The 12402-nt window shown below is 32.6% G+C and overlaps 1 non-coding gene across 1 annotated transcript; it reads left to right on the top strand.

Annotated features, from left to right (window-relative positions):
* Nucleotides 1–8368: 8368 nt before the first annotated feature.
* LOC121222806 (small nucleolar RNA R71) lies at nt 8369–8475 on the top strand. Its single transcript, XR_005920177.1, has one exon. It is a non-coding gene; the product is annotated as a small nucleolar RNA R71 (small nucleolar RNA).
* Nucleotides 8476–12402: the final 3927 nt, after the last annotated feature.

Raw genomic sequence — 12402 nt, 5'->3', positions numbered from 1 at the left:
TGATCGGGAGGTCGAATTTGCAATTGAAGTGTTTCCTTGTACGACTCTAATGTTAATACCCCATTATGATATGACACCAACAATGCTAAAGGATTTGAAAGTGCAATTGCAAGATTTATTGGACTGTGGTTTTATACGCCCTAGTATATCGCCCTAGGGCGCTCTAGTATTATTCATTAAAAAAGATGGTTAGATGCGACTTTTTATAGATTATCGATAATTGAACAAGTTGACAATTAAGAATCGATAGACCCTACCTCGTATCGATGACTTTTTTGATCAATTGAAAGGAGCTTCTGTCTTTTCTAAAATTGATTTGAAATCCGGTTACTATCAGTTGAAAGTAAAAAATACTGACGTGCCTAAAACGACATTTCATACACATTATGACCATTATAAATTTTTGGTGATGCCTTTCGGATTGGCTAACACCCCTGCAACATTCATGGATCTCATGAATCGTATTTTCTAACCCTATTTGGATCAATTCGTGGTAGTTTTCATCGACAAAATTTTGATCTATTTGAAATTTGAGGCGGAGCATGATCAACACCTACGGATTGTTTTGTAAATGTTGTAAGAAAAGCAATTATACGAAAAGCTTAGAAAATTTGAATTTGTTTGTCCAAAGTTTTGTTTCTTGGACATGTTATTTCTGCCGATGGGATTGGAGTTGAACCGAAAAAGATTGAGACCATTGTTTAGTGGAAAGCACTGAGAAATGTGTCAGAAGTTTGTAGTGTCCTTGGTTTAGCGGGTTACTATAGAAGATTCATAAATGGATTTTCAAAGATAGCTATGCCGATGAACAAGCTTTTACAAAAGGATATTCAATTTGTTTAGAGTAATCAATGCTAAGAAAGTTTCAGGAAATTGAAACAAATGTTGACTGAAGCGCCAATTTTAACCTTACCAAAAGCGGGAAAAGACTTTGTGATTTATAGTGATGCTTAGTTGAACAGTTTAGGTTGTGTCCTTATGTAAGAATGGAAAGTGATTGTGTATGCGTCTTGCCAATTGAAAACGCATGAACGTAATTATCCGACGCACGATTTACAGCTAGCTTTTGTGGTTTTTGATCTAAAGCTTTGGAGGCATTATCTATATGGTGAAAAGTGTTACAATTATACTAATCATAAAAGGCTTAAATACCTCCTAACCCAAAAGGATTTGAATTTCAGACAGCGTCATTGGATTAAACTTTTGAATGACTATGATTGTATCATTAATTACCATCTTGGTAAAGCTAACGTTGTGGCTGATGCGTTAAGCAGAAAGTTAGCAGTTGAGTTGCAAACGATGTTCACTTAACTCAGTATGTGTGATGATGGTGGTTTGTTGGCTGAATTGAAAGTTAAACCAATATTGTTTGATCAAATCAGGGAAACACAACTTGAGGATGTTAAATTAGCAGGAAAAAGAGAAATGGTTAAGAATGTCTTGTTAGAAAACTTCAACATTGATGACTATGATTGTTTGAGGTTCTGTAATCAAATATGTGTTTCGAATGTTGTGGAATTAAAAGATTTGATACTTTGCGAAGCCCACGAAAGTCCTTTCTCTTTGCATCTTGGCGGAACAAAAATGTATCGTGATTTTTGAGAGTTGTATTTGTGGCCCCGAATGAAAAGAGAAATAGTTGAGTTCGTAGCTAAATGTCTAACTTGTCAGCGAGTTAAGATGGAACATCAGGTTCCCACTAGTTTACTTCAGCCTATCTCTATTCCTAAATGTAAATGGGAGCGCATAATGATGGATTTCGTAATAAGGTTACTGTTATCTCTGAGCAAGAAAAATAGTTTCAGTAATTGTTGATCGACTTACAAAATCGGTCTATTTTATTACTGTCAAAATTGATTGGTCATTTTTGAAACTTGCTGAAGTTTACATTTGAGAAATTGTTAGATTACATGGCGTGCCTATGTCGATTGTCTCTGATCGAGATCCTCGGTTCACTTTGAGATTCTAGAAACAATTACATGAATATCTTGGTATGAGACTCAATTTGAGCACAGCTTTTACCCGTAAACGGACGAACAATCTGAGTGTGTTATTCAGATTTTGGAAGATATGCTTCGAGCATGTGTAATTGATTTTGAATCAGGTTGGGAACGTTATTTACCTTTGGCTAAATTCGTATACAATAATAGTTTTCAATTAAGCATTCAAACGGCTCCGTACGAAGCTTTATACGATCGTAGGTGTCGAACAATTGTTTGTTCGTCAAAGTTGAGTGAAAGAAAAGTGGTTGGCCCTGAATTGATTCGTGAAACGGAGGAAACAGTGAAGTTAATCTGTGATAGATTCAAAACAAATTTTGATAGACAGAAATCATATGCGGATTTAAAGCGTCGAGATATTAAGTTTACCATTGGTGGCAAAATGTTCCTAAAATTTTGTTAGTGGAAAAAAGTTTTTCGATTTGGACAAAAAAGGGAAGCTAAGTCCTCGTTTTATCGAACCTTATGAGATTAGTAAAAGAGTGGGACCAATTGCGTATCGATTTTCATTACCTATAGAATTGTAGAAAAAGCAACATGTTTTTCATGTATCGATGCTTAAGAGATATCGTTTAGATCCGTCGCATATTATTTCGATAGAAGAGATGGAAATTCAACCCAACTTGTCTTACGAAGAAGAACCACTCGAAATTTTAGCTTATGAGGTGAAAGAATTAAAAAAACAAACGTGTTCCACTCGTGAAAGTTTTATGGCGTAGCCACAGTGTTGAGGAAGTAACCTGGGAATCGGAAGAGACGATGAGATCTCAATATCCTCACCTCTTTTCAGGTAAATTTTAGGGATGAAATTTCTTTAGAGGGAGATTTGTAACGACCTGAAAGTTAGTGGTGTCAAAAGGTGAGATCTCAGGACTCTATTTCCATGAACTGGACTCATATATATTTTTATTAAATATTTATAGAGCTTTATTAGAAGTGAATTGAATTTTGGTTAAGTAATTTGGGCGAGATAGTGTTTAACTAGAGCTTAGGGATTAATTTGCAAAAGGGTCAAAAGTTTAATCATTAAAGAAATTATAATTACAATTGAATATGTAGGACTAAATAAATAAATAAATCATTATATATATAGTCATGATAGTGGCAAGTTAAGTTATATTATATGTCATATATTATAAACTTAAGTTAAAACTTAATTTATAATTATTATAATATAAATAATTTAGTTAGTGGGATTAAAAGAATGAAAACACATTCTTTTCCCATTTTTGTTCATGCAACCGTGGGGGGAGAAGCAAAGAAACAAAGAATGACCTTAAGGGGTTTTAAGCATTCAAGTTTCAAGTTATTCAATTTAGTCTCTTTTCTTATAATTTTTACGTTTTCGGAATCCCGGTACTTAGAACTATCCTACCTATGTTATAATTTTTAGTATGGTTAAAGATTGTGAGTCTTATCAATAGTAAATTATTAATGTCTGAGGTGTTATTTTGATAGATTTTTAAGTTAGAAGTGGAGAAGGATTAAATTGTGAAGTTAATTGTTGAATTTGAGCTTAGGGACTAAATTGAAAAAATTTAAAAATTTAAAGGTAGAATCGAGAAATAGAGAGTTTAATTTGGCCTAGAGAAATATTGGTATATAAATTTGGGGTTAAATGTGAAAGTTAAGCTAGTCTCGATTTTAGGGACTAAATTGAATAAATTACAAAAGTTGCGTAAATTAATAATTGAATGTGAAATTGTTTGTGTATTGATGAAATGTGTTGGTTGTTTTATTCCGTAGCTAACGTCAACCTGGATTACTCAAAAAATAGGAAAAGACTAGGTCGTTGACGGATTTCATTAAATGGTAAGCATTCATATATAAGGTAAGTTGTTCCTTTGAAATTTTATTATTAAGATATGAAATTGAATTAGAATGAGATGATTGAATGATTATTAGGTACAAGGTATTAAATTGCATAGTTGTAATAATTTTATATAGTGAATGCAATATTGGATTTGATATGAAATGAGATCATAAATTGAATTGGAAACATTATTACCCTATTAACTGTTCGAGCAGGGTCGGGTATAAATGGCATGCCATAAGATAGGAAGAGTTCAGGGTTACTTCGACCACGAGTCGATTAGGCGCGAGTGCCAAATTGTTTCATTTTAACCGATGAGACACTGGGTGTCAAATTTATTTATAACGCTAGGTGCAATTATTTGCTTCGAGTTTATTCGATGAGGCACTGGGTGCCAAACTGGTGTGTTGGTTGGATCCATGTATCTGTCCTAATCCGAGTTGTGTTAATAGGGCAAAGAAATGATGAAATTGAGTATCAATTTGAAATGGCAAGTAATATGAAATGAAATGTGTATTGAAGATTGATATATGAAATGTATGTGTATGGATGGAATTTGCCAAGCATTAACACTAGCAAAATGCATATATTAAACTAGTATCTTTATGAATTTGCACATTTAAGATGATATTAGCATAGTATATTTTTGTCCTACATTGAATATTTAAATGCTTAATATATAGCTAGTAATATTGGATTATAGAATGCAACTGAGTTATGCTCAGTATACCTTTTAAATTTCGTGTGTAGGTTAGGTAGTTTTCTATTCGTTCATTGACCCAGCATCCAAGGATAATCCCGGACTCAACTTCTTGGTGATGCTTTTATTTTGGTTCTTGGCATGTACTTAGGAAGCCTTTTAAGTTATAAAGCTCATTTTGTATTTTAATGGACTTTTTGTATTTTGGTTGGAAACATATATACTTTCTATGTTTATATATGTTAGTATGAATTTAATAGGTAAGTTATGTATATAATTTGAATCATGATTTCATGTGGTAAAACATGTCTTTTGGCCATTTGATAAAGTCTTAATATGGCATTTGAAATATGGTAAGTTTGATATATGTATAATATATGAATATATGAATTTGAATGTCCTTAGCAAGTATGAAATGTGAAATTGTTTTGAATATTGAATTGTGGTGTCAATGAGAGCACATTGGGTAGACATTAAGTGTTTGAATATGTGATAGCCTTTTGTTTGATAGGTAAATTTGGCATGAAATGAATCTTTTAAAGTTGAAATTTTACCAATTGGAAATTAGGTATCGGTTTTTTAGCATCCAGTGTCGATACCATACCATATGTACAGTTTTTAAAATAAGCAGAATGCTAAAATGGTATCGATTTTTATTTGGGTATCGATACTTCCTAATAAAAATCGATACTCCTGTTTTGTGGTAATAAATAGAATCACAATTTGGTATCGATTTTTCGTATGGTACCAATACAATATCAATACTAACTATAAATGATCGATACCAATTTTGGAACTTTGAAATTTTACTCTTTAAACCCATTTCATACCTAGGCTATTACAAATAGGTCCTTACTATTTTCAAATTACTATGTTTGTATGATATGTAAATTGGTGAATTATATATGAACTTATTATTTATTTATTAATACTATTTGGGATTAAATTTTAAATTCTAAATTGTTTTTATTGGATAGTTTGTTGTCTGAAATGTCCTATTGCTTGGTTTCAACAATCGAAATGGGTGAAGAGTGTTACACCTCTCATGCTCTTCGAGATGTGACTCCAGAGGAAGCTTGGAGTGGAAGGAGACCAATAGTAGATCACTGCATAATGTTTGGGTGTATTACCTATGTTAGATCGCTGGTACACCTTGTGGCGTAGCGGAAAAATATTCTGGCAATCATCAACCATGGATCCATGTACGAGGAATAAGTTAGGTTGAAACAAAGGTCAAAAGGATAGATTTTCTAAACAGAATGAACAACAAACAATGTTGTTGATAGGATCCCCTTCGGAGATGTCGATTCCAAGTCACAACAGTAACTTCTCGGCCTCTACGTAATCTACCCAATCAAAGAACGAACAACAACAACTTCTTAAACTTTTCAGAGAGTATTTTAAAAATGGCTGCTAGGCCTTTTTTTTTCTTGGTAACCCTAACACATTAAAGGATTATATTCCTTTTATTTTCTTTCATATGATATATAAAAAAATGAGATTATTCCTTTATTATTAGAGAAACAAATGGAAAGTCAAGAAAAAATATTATTTCCAAAAGAATATCACTTTCCGTGCCTTTTTATATTTTGACCAAAACTATTATTATAACTTTTTATATTAATAATTTTGATAAACTATATACAATTAATATTTTATATGAATCAAATTCATATATTAATTTTAACTATGTTCTCTAGTTGTGTACAACAAGTTTGTACGTATAATGTGTTCAATATTTAATCATCAAAAATTAATTTAATTCATGTGACGGCTAAATACAATATCAAATGTATTTGGATTCTGTTCGCTTCAACTATAGGGTGTGACCTTGTAGGTTCTTGTAACATTAGTAGTAACAGTAGAATATTTTTAATATTACAAACAATGAGTGGCATCTAGTAATACATCATTGCTATCCAAGTTACAAGAAGTCGTGATTCGACATAACCTTTCTGTGACAATTTTTTCATGTATTATATCATTTTATCCTTAATATCTATATTGGGATAAGTCATGGAATAATCACACTTGTATAGTCCAATCTCATATTTCTTCTAAGTTGATTATAATAAACAAATAAGTGTGATATCTTATATCAACTTATTTGAGCATGGCCATGCATTTCTAGTCTCACTTCATCAGTAGGCCAAGATATTGCTCCCATTATGTAGGAGGGACAAATCCTATCTTGATCATCATCTACTACTACATAGATTGTGGCATACCCAACATCAGTCTTTATAGTATAACCTGTTATGGTAGACGTTTGACTGTGTCAAAGTATACAACTCACGATGTTGGGATAATGATGATCTCAAGTCTGAGGATCATATACATAATTATCACTATGAGTAATATTGTGACTATTACATAATAATCCAAGAAACATACTAATAGCGGGTCAATCTAGTATGTTGCTCTCTAACACATACTTATGTATCAATTTTGACATCTCTATGTCAATGACAACACTTTGTCATCAATCAACTACACATTAGTCTCAATGCATTATCATTGTCCTAACCCACAATAATACTTGACTAAAGACCTTTTAAAAACAATCATATTATTCTCAAGACTTTATTATTAACCAGTTTATTTATACACACAAAAAAATAAACTGACATAACAATGACAATGCATTATATTAATAAACAAGGTAAAACAAGTATGTGATTATAATAATCTCATGATTGGTTTTTGGGCATACTATAATAGCCTATGCATATGTCCTAGAGGAAAAAAAGGAAGAAGTTTGATGATGGAGGTGAGAAGTGCGTCTTTCTTAGTATTAGAGAAACATCAAAGGCATACAAATTGTTCAATCTTGTGACAAAGAAGGTCATGATTAGTCAAGATGTTGTGTTTGATGAAGAGAACACTTGGGATTAGGACGAAACGCAACCTACTCAAGTCCTTTGTGATAGTGAAGTTGAAGAAATGCCCAAGAATACTTCTCCACCAGCCACTATTTGTAACACCCTTAGCCCGACCCAATCGTCGGATCCAAGTTATGGAATCTACAGTCATTGTTGGAGCAAATACGATAAAATAACATGCAATGTAAACATAAATTATACAAACACCACCATTACAGATCAAAATTCATTATAGAATTTTTCTCGAGTCTTATACGAGCCTACGAAAACTCTGAAGTTAACCCAGAATCGCATTAGGTCCAAATTAAAACATTTTCAAAATTTCAAAATGACATTGTGACATGAGGAGTTCCTTGTCGCGACGTGACCTTTTGTTTTGCCTTGTTTTGATGATAGGGTTCTTTGTTGCATTGTGGGCCACCCAGATCTCGTTGCGACGACCATCATTTGACGTAGCGATGTGGACTCTGTTTTTGGCGCAAAAAAAGCTTTGTGATACCTAATTTAAGCCATTAACAATGTGAACTCATTTGGTGCATATTTGCACCTTTGTACCTACACAAAATCAACCAAATACATTATATAATATGCATATAACCATTTCCAAAATCAATCAATCTAATGTGCCTCGATTTGCACCATCTCATACCAATTCAACCAATTTAACCATCACTTATACAATCACGTTTTTAAGCCCTTCAAACCAACATTTAATCATGGCATATCAATAATTGTTGTAGCGACTCATCTTCCTGAGATGTGAGTGAAGTGAGAGCGTCCACTTCATGAATTCCAGCGACTCGTCTTCCTGACGCTGCTCAATTGGTTGGCCGTTGGTAATTGTTGCTAGCAATCCTCTCAATAATTTCGTAAACCTCATTATAAGACTTAGAAAGGAGAGCACCGTTAACAGAGGCGTCCACTACCATCCTCGTGTGAGCGTTAGAATTTCTTAAGTTGAATGCAATGTGGGATTCCATGATGAGGGCACTTTCGTAATAACTCTTTGTACCTTTCCCATGCCTAATACAGGGGCTCGTCATTCATTTGTTGGAAGGTAGTGATCTCATTCCTCAACTTGGCATTCTTGCTCGGGGGGAAATACTTCATGAGGAATCTATCGGCTAAATCTTGCAATGTAGAAATGGAGTTCGGTGGCAATGAGTTCAACCAGGCACGAGCTCTGTCCCTTAGCGAATATGGGAACAGCTTCAGTCGTAACGCATCTTCGGGTACTTCAACTAACTTGAAAGAATCATTCACTTCCATAAATAGTTTTAAGTGAAGACGAGGATCTTCAGTAGGCATTCCCCTGAATTGGCCCACAGTCTAAAGCATGTGGAACATGACTGGATTTAGCTTGAATTGTTGTGCCTCGATTTTGAGTCTCCTAATACTCGGGTTAAGATCGTTAAATACTAGAACGGCATACTTTCATAAAGCTCTATCCCTATCATCAGCAATAATGATTGGATTCTGAGCAAGGTTTGCTCCATTTGCTTGATTCATATTCTCAAAGTTTATCTCTTTGGTCCTTCTCTGGTTCGCTTGTCTTCTTCACTGTCGAAAGGTTCGTTCTATTTCAGGGTCCACAGGGAGTAAGTTAATAATCTGGTCAATAGTCATAAACACCTGAAATAATCACAGAAAGATTAAGTAAGTAAAGATTTAAACGGGAAAATAAATAAATCAAAATGTAAAAACAGATTCACAAATAATGGCTTTTTTTAAAACAGTCCCTAGCAATGGCGCCAAAAACTTGGAACGACGAACATGTGCAAGTGTACACAATATCAAAAAGTAATAAAGTGACAAGTAAATGTCAAGTTATCGTACCCACAGGGATTGTAAAAAGGAATATTTATGAAATTAATGTTAAAACACTTTGGTGATGGAAAATATTTTGGTTTAAAGATGATTAAAAACTAAGGGTTAAAAACTAAGTAAAAAAAGAATTTAAAAATAAAAAGGTTCTAATGCACGATTTCAAATAACATATAATCAAGATGATATAATTGTGTTGGATTAATTACATTCCTTTAACTTAGAATTAATAAACTTATGTTTATACAGCTACGAACAAATTCACGACAACACGGTAATTTGCTAACTACTGCTCATACATACTTATTAAATTCATCAATCTCTTGAACATTTTCAATGTCAATCCAAGCAATTAATCAATATTCACACGCATATAAAAGATCAAGTGAGGTAACAGAGTATTTCTACCTTGAAATAGTTTAATCACAATAATCTTGCAAGTTATGCAAGGCATATGTATGGCCAAATACAATGCTAAATTAACTTTAGCTACCTTAGAAGAATAAACATGCACTGATTAAGTATTGTGTCGATTAATTACAATTTCAATACGATTTAATAATTAATTCATTAGTTATCTAACAATTAATATTGCAAGAATAACTTAGGCATGATTTTACTTAATCAAGCATCTTACCGAGGCCTATAACAGCACAAACACAATTTCAATAATTCAAGTAGGAAAAATATAATCAACCCAACAGGGATTTAATTCAATCTAGATTGATTAAAACAACCATTTCAATAGCATAAATATTCATAAACATGTTTGTCAAGACAACAACAAAATTTAAAAAGATAGGGAACAAGAAGCAAATCCGGTGATTTTCTATGGCTTGGCTAATTGCTCCATTCTTCGTTCTATATTGTCCTCGGCTATCAAGGTGGCTTATGAACGCTTTAATTGCTGCTCAAAAATGGCTGATGAGGACCTCGTTCGCAAGAGAAGAAATCGACACTTGAACAAAAGGGAAAATGGGAAGGAAAAGTTGAGAGAAAGTGAGAGAGGAGAAGAGAGAATGAGAATGTGAGGGATGAGTTGAATGATTAGAAAGGGGTGGCTTTTATAGCTGATTGTGGCTGCTAAAAATATCAAATTCCATCAGCCAAAGAGACCCCCTTGGCTGGCCACACACATGGCAAAGTTGAGAGATTCAACTTTGCTAGAAATAGCCTGGGGCAAAATCCATAAAGCCACATTTTTTGGAGGGGTTTGAATGCAAGGATGAAAGTTCTTCAAGATCTTCTTTGCAAGCTTATTTATTCAGCTAAAATTCTGATTTGGGTCAGTATATGGATGGTTCTGGGCAGCCCAATTGGTGGTTGGTTCGGTTCACTAGATTCGGTTCAACCAATGCGGTTCAACTAGACCCTTTTTTCGATAATTAATTAATAATAATTTATTTAGCCCAAATTAAATTTGGAATAAACTAAAGTTAAATATATTATGAATTAACACACATTTTTGGACCATCTTAGGCTGGAAATAAATTTTCCTCGATGCTTGAAATTGCTTCTTGGTTTTATTCTTCAAGCATTGTCTGCTGAGCCAATTTTCGCCCTTTGTGCGAATCTGTCGAAAATAGTCAAAATTAATCAAAATTAACTATAAAATTAATTAAAATTCATCATGTTCATATTTTTAACATAATTTAATTATTTTATAATATTTAATTATTTTTCGACAAGAATTTAACCGAAATAGCATGATTTTAAGTTAAAAAGGGCATGTAAAAATACATAAATTTTCGTGTTTCCACACCCCCAAACTTAATTCATTACTCGTCCCGAGTAATGCACAAATTTGAAAAGAATTTTCTCGGAAACACTTTTTGAAAAACTCCTTCAAAACAACATTCTTCCCAAAATCATGAAATCAATATACTTATGCTCCAAAAAAAAAAGAAATTTGATAATTATGCTATTCAAGTATATATATCGTTCAAATTAATCTCAACAATTACTACAATAGAAAAATTAGACTAAATATTTCTTAATTAAAACATGTTAATCCCCACCAATTTGATTTTAATCCCTTATTCAAAATTAAACTGTAATCATTAAGCTTAAATGATGTCTTCATATGTTGAACAGAGCAATTTCTCTCCACTAATGTAGGTAACATTGGAACTTTGAATCAATAGGTCTTTAACAAGGTTGTAACATGGTTGGGATTAGGGGTAGGTAAAAGATAGATAATTTTAGGTTTAAAAAAAATCGTAGACTCAGCTTGTATTGGACCTTTCGAAATAATTATCTTCAATACATCAACTTTTCTTTCCTTTTCACATGCTCTTTAATGCAATTTACTTCAAGTACATATGTTTTTTTTCGATTATTTTACTACATGTACTACAATTTTTACAGCATTTCATACTTCTTTGCAACTCCCCCAAACTTATTTTCAAAGAATGCTCTGAATAATACTGAGTCTAGTGTTTGGGACATTTTTAAGATAATTAAGAAAAGTGATGGCTAACTTTGTAAGGGTTCAAATAAAATTAGGCCATAAAGTCTCAAAGTTGGGTTTCAAAGGATAAAAATTTCATCACGGTTGGCTTGAAAGGCTCAAACGGTTCAAACAACAGTTGCCTAAATCATTTTCAATGTTCCATGCTTCCTAGGATTTCGCTTAACAAACTACTAAGTCAATTCAAAATACTTAAATTTTCATGCATGCCTAACTTTCCTAAAGAACTAAAATTTTATGGTATGATTTGCATGCTTTATTAGAAATACATTTCATGTCATTATTAAGCTAACATAACAATTTATTAAAATAATCAAACTTTATTCATACTTAAATTTAGCATACTTAACAAAATTCAAATTTATTAAACAAAAATATATCATATTCATAATTAAAAGAAAAGTTTTATTCTGAGTGGAAATAATTTCAAGTTTTGGTCCCCCCCAACTTAAAATGAACAATTTTCTCATTGTTTAAAGTGAATAGATACTATACACTAGGTAGGATTCTAGAAAAGAGGAGGTGAGTCAATTTGACTGCTTAAGTACCAAGCTCTTCCTAGATCCAATCCTAGACATGTATATACCTATTGTCACACTTTAGACTTTACTACTTGTCCATATTTACTTTTGATTCCCATCTCTTATTTTATTGTGCAAAAATAAAAAATTCCTAATTAATCCTAATTTTAAGCTAAGTTGATAAAAATTAAT

This window comes from Gossypium hirsutum, chromosome D10 (genome assembly GCF_007990345.1).
Source record: "Gossypium hirsutum isolate 1008001.06 chromosome D10, Gossypium_hirsutum_v2.1, whole genome shotgun sequence".
Taxonomy (NCBI): domain Eukaryota; kingdom Viridiplantae; phylum Streptophyta; class Magnoliopsida; order Malvales; family Malvaceae; genus Gossypium; species Gossypium hirsutum.
Note: the sequence above shows the minus strand (reverse complement) of the source record. Positions and strands in the feature narration are given on the sequence as shown.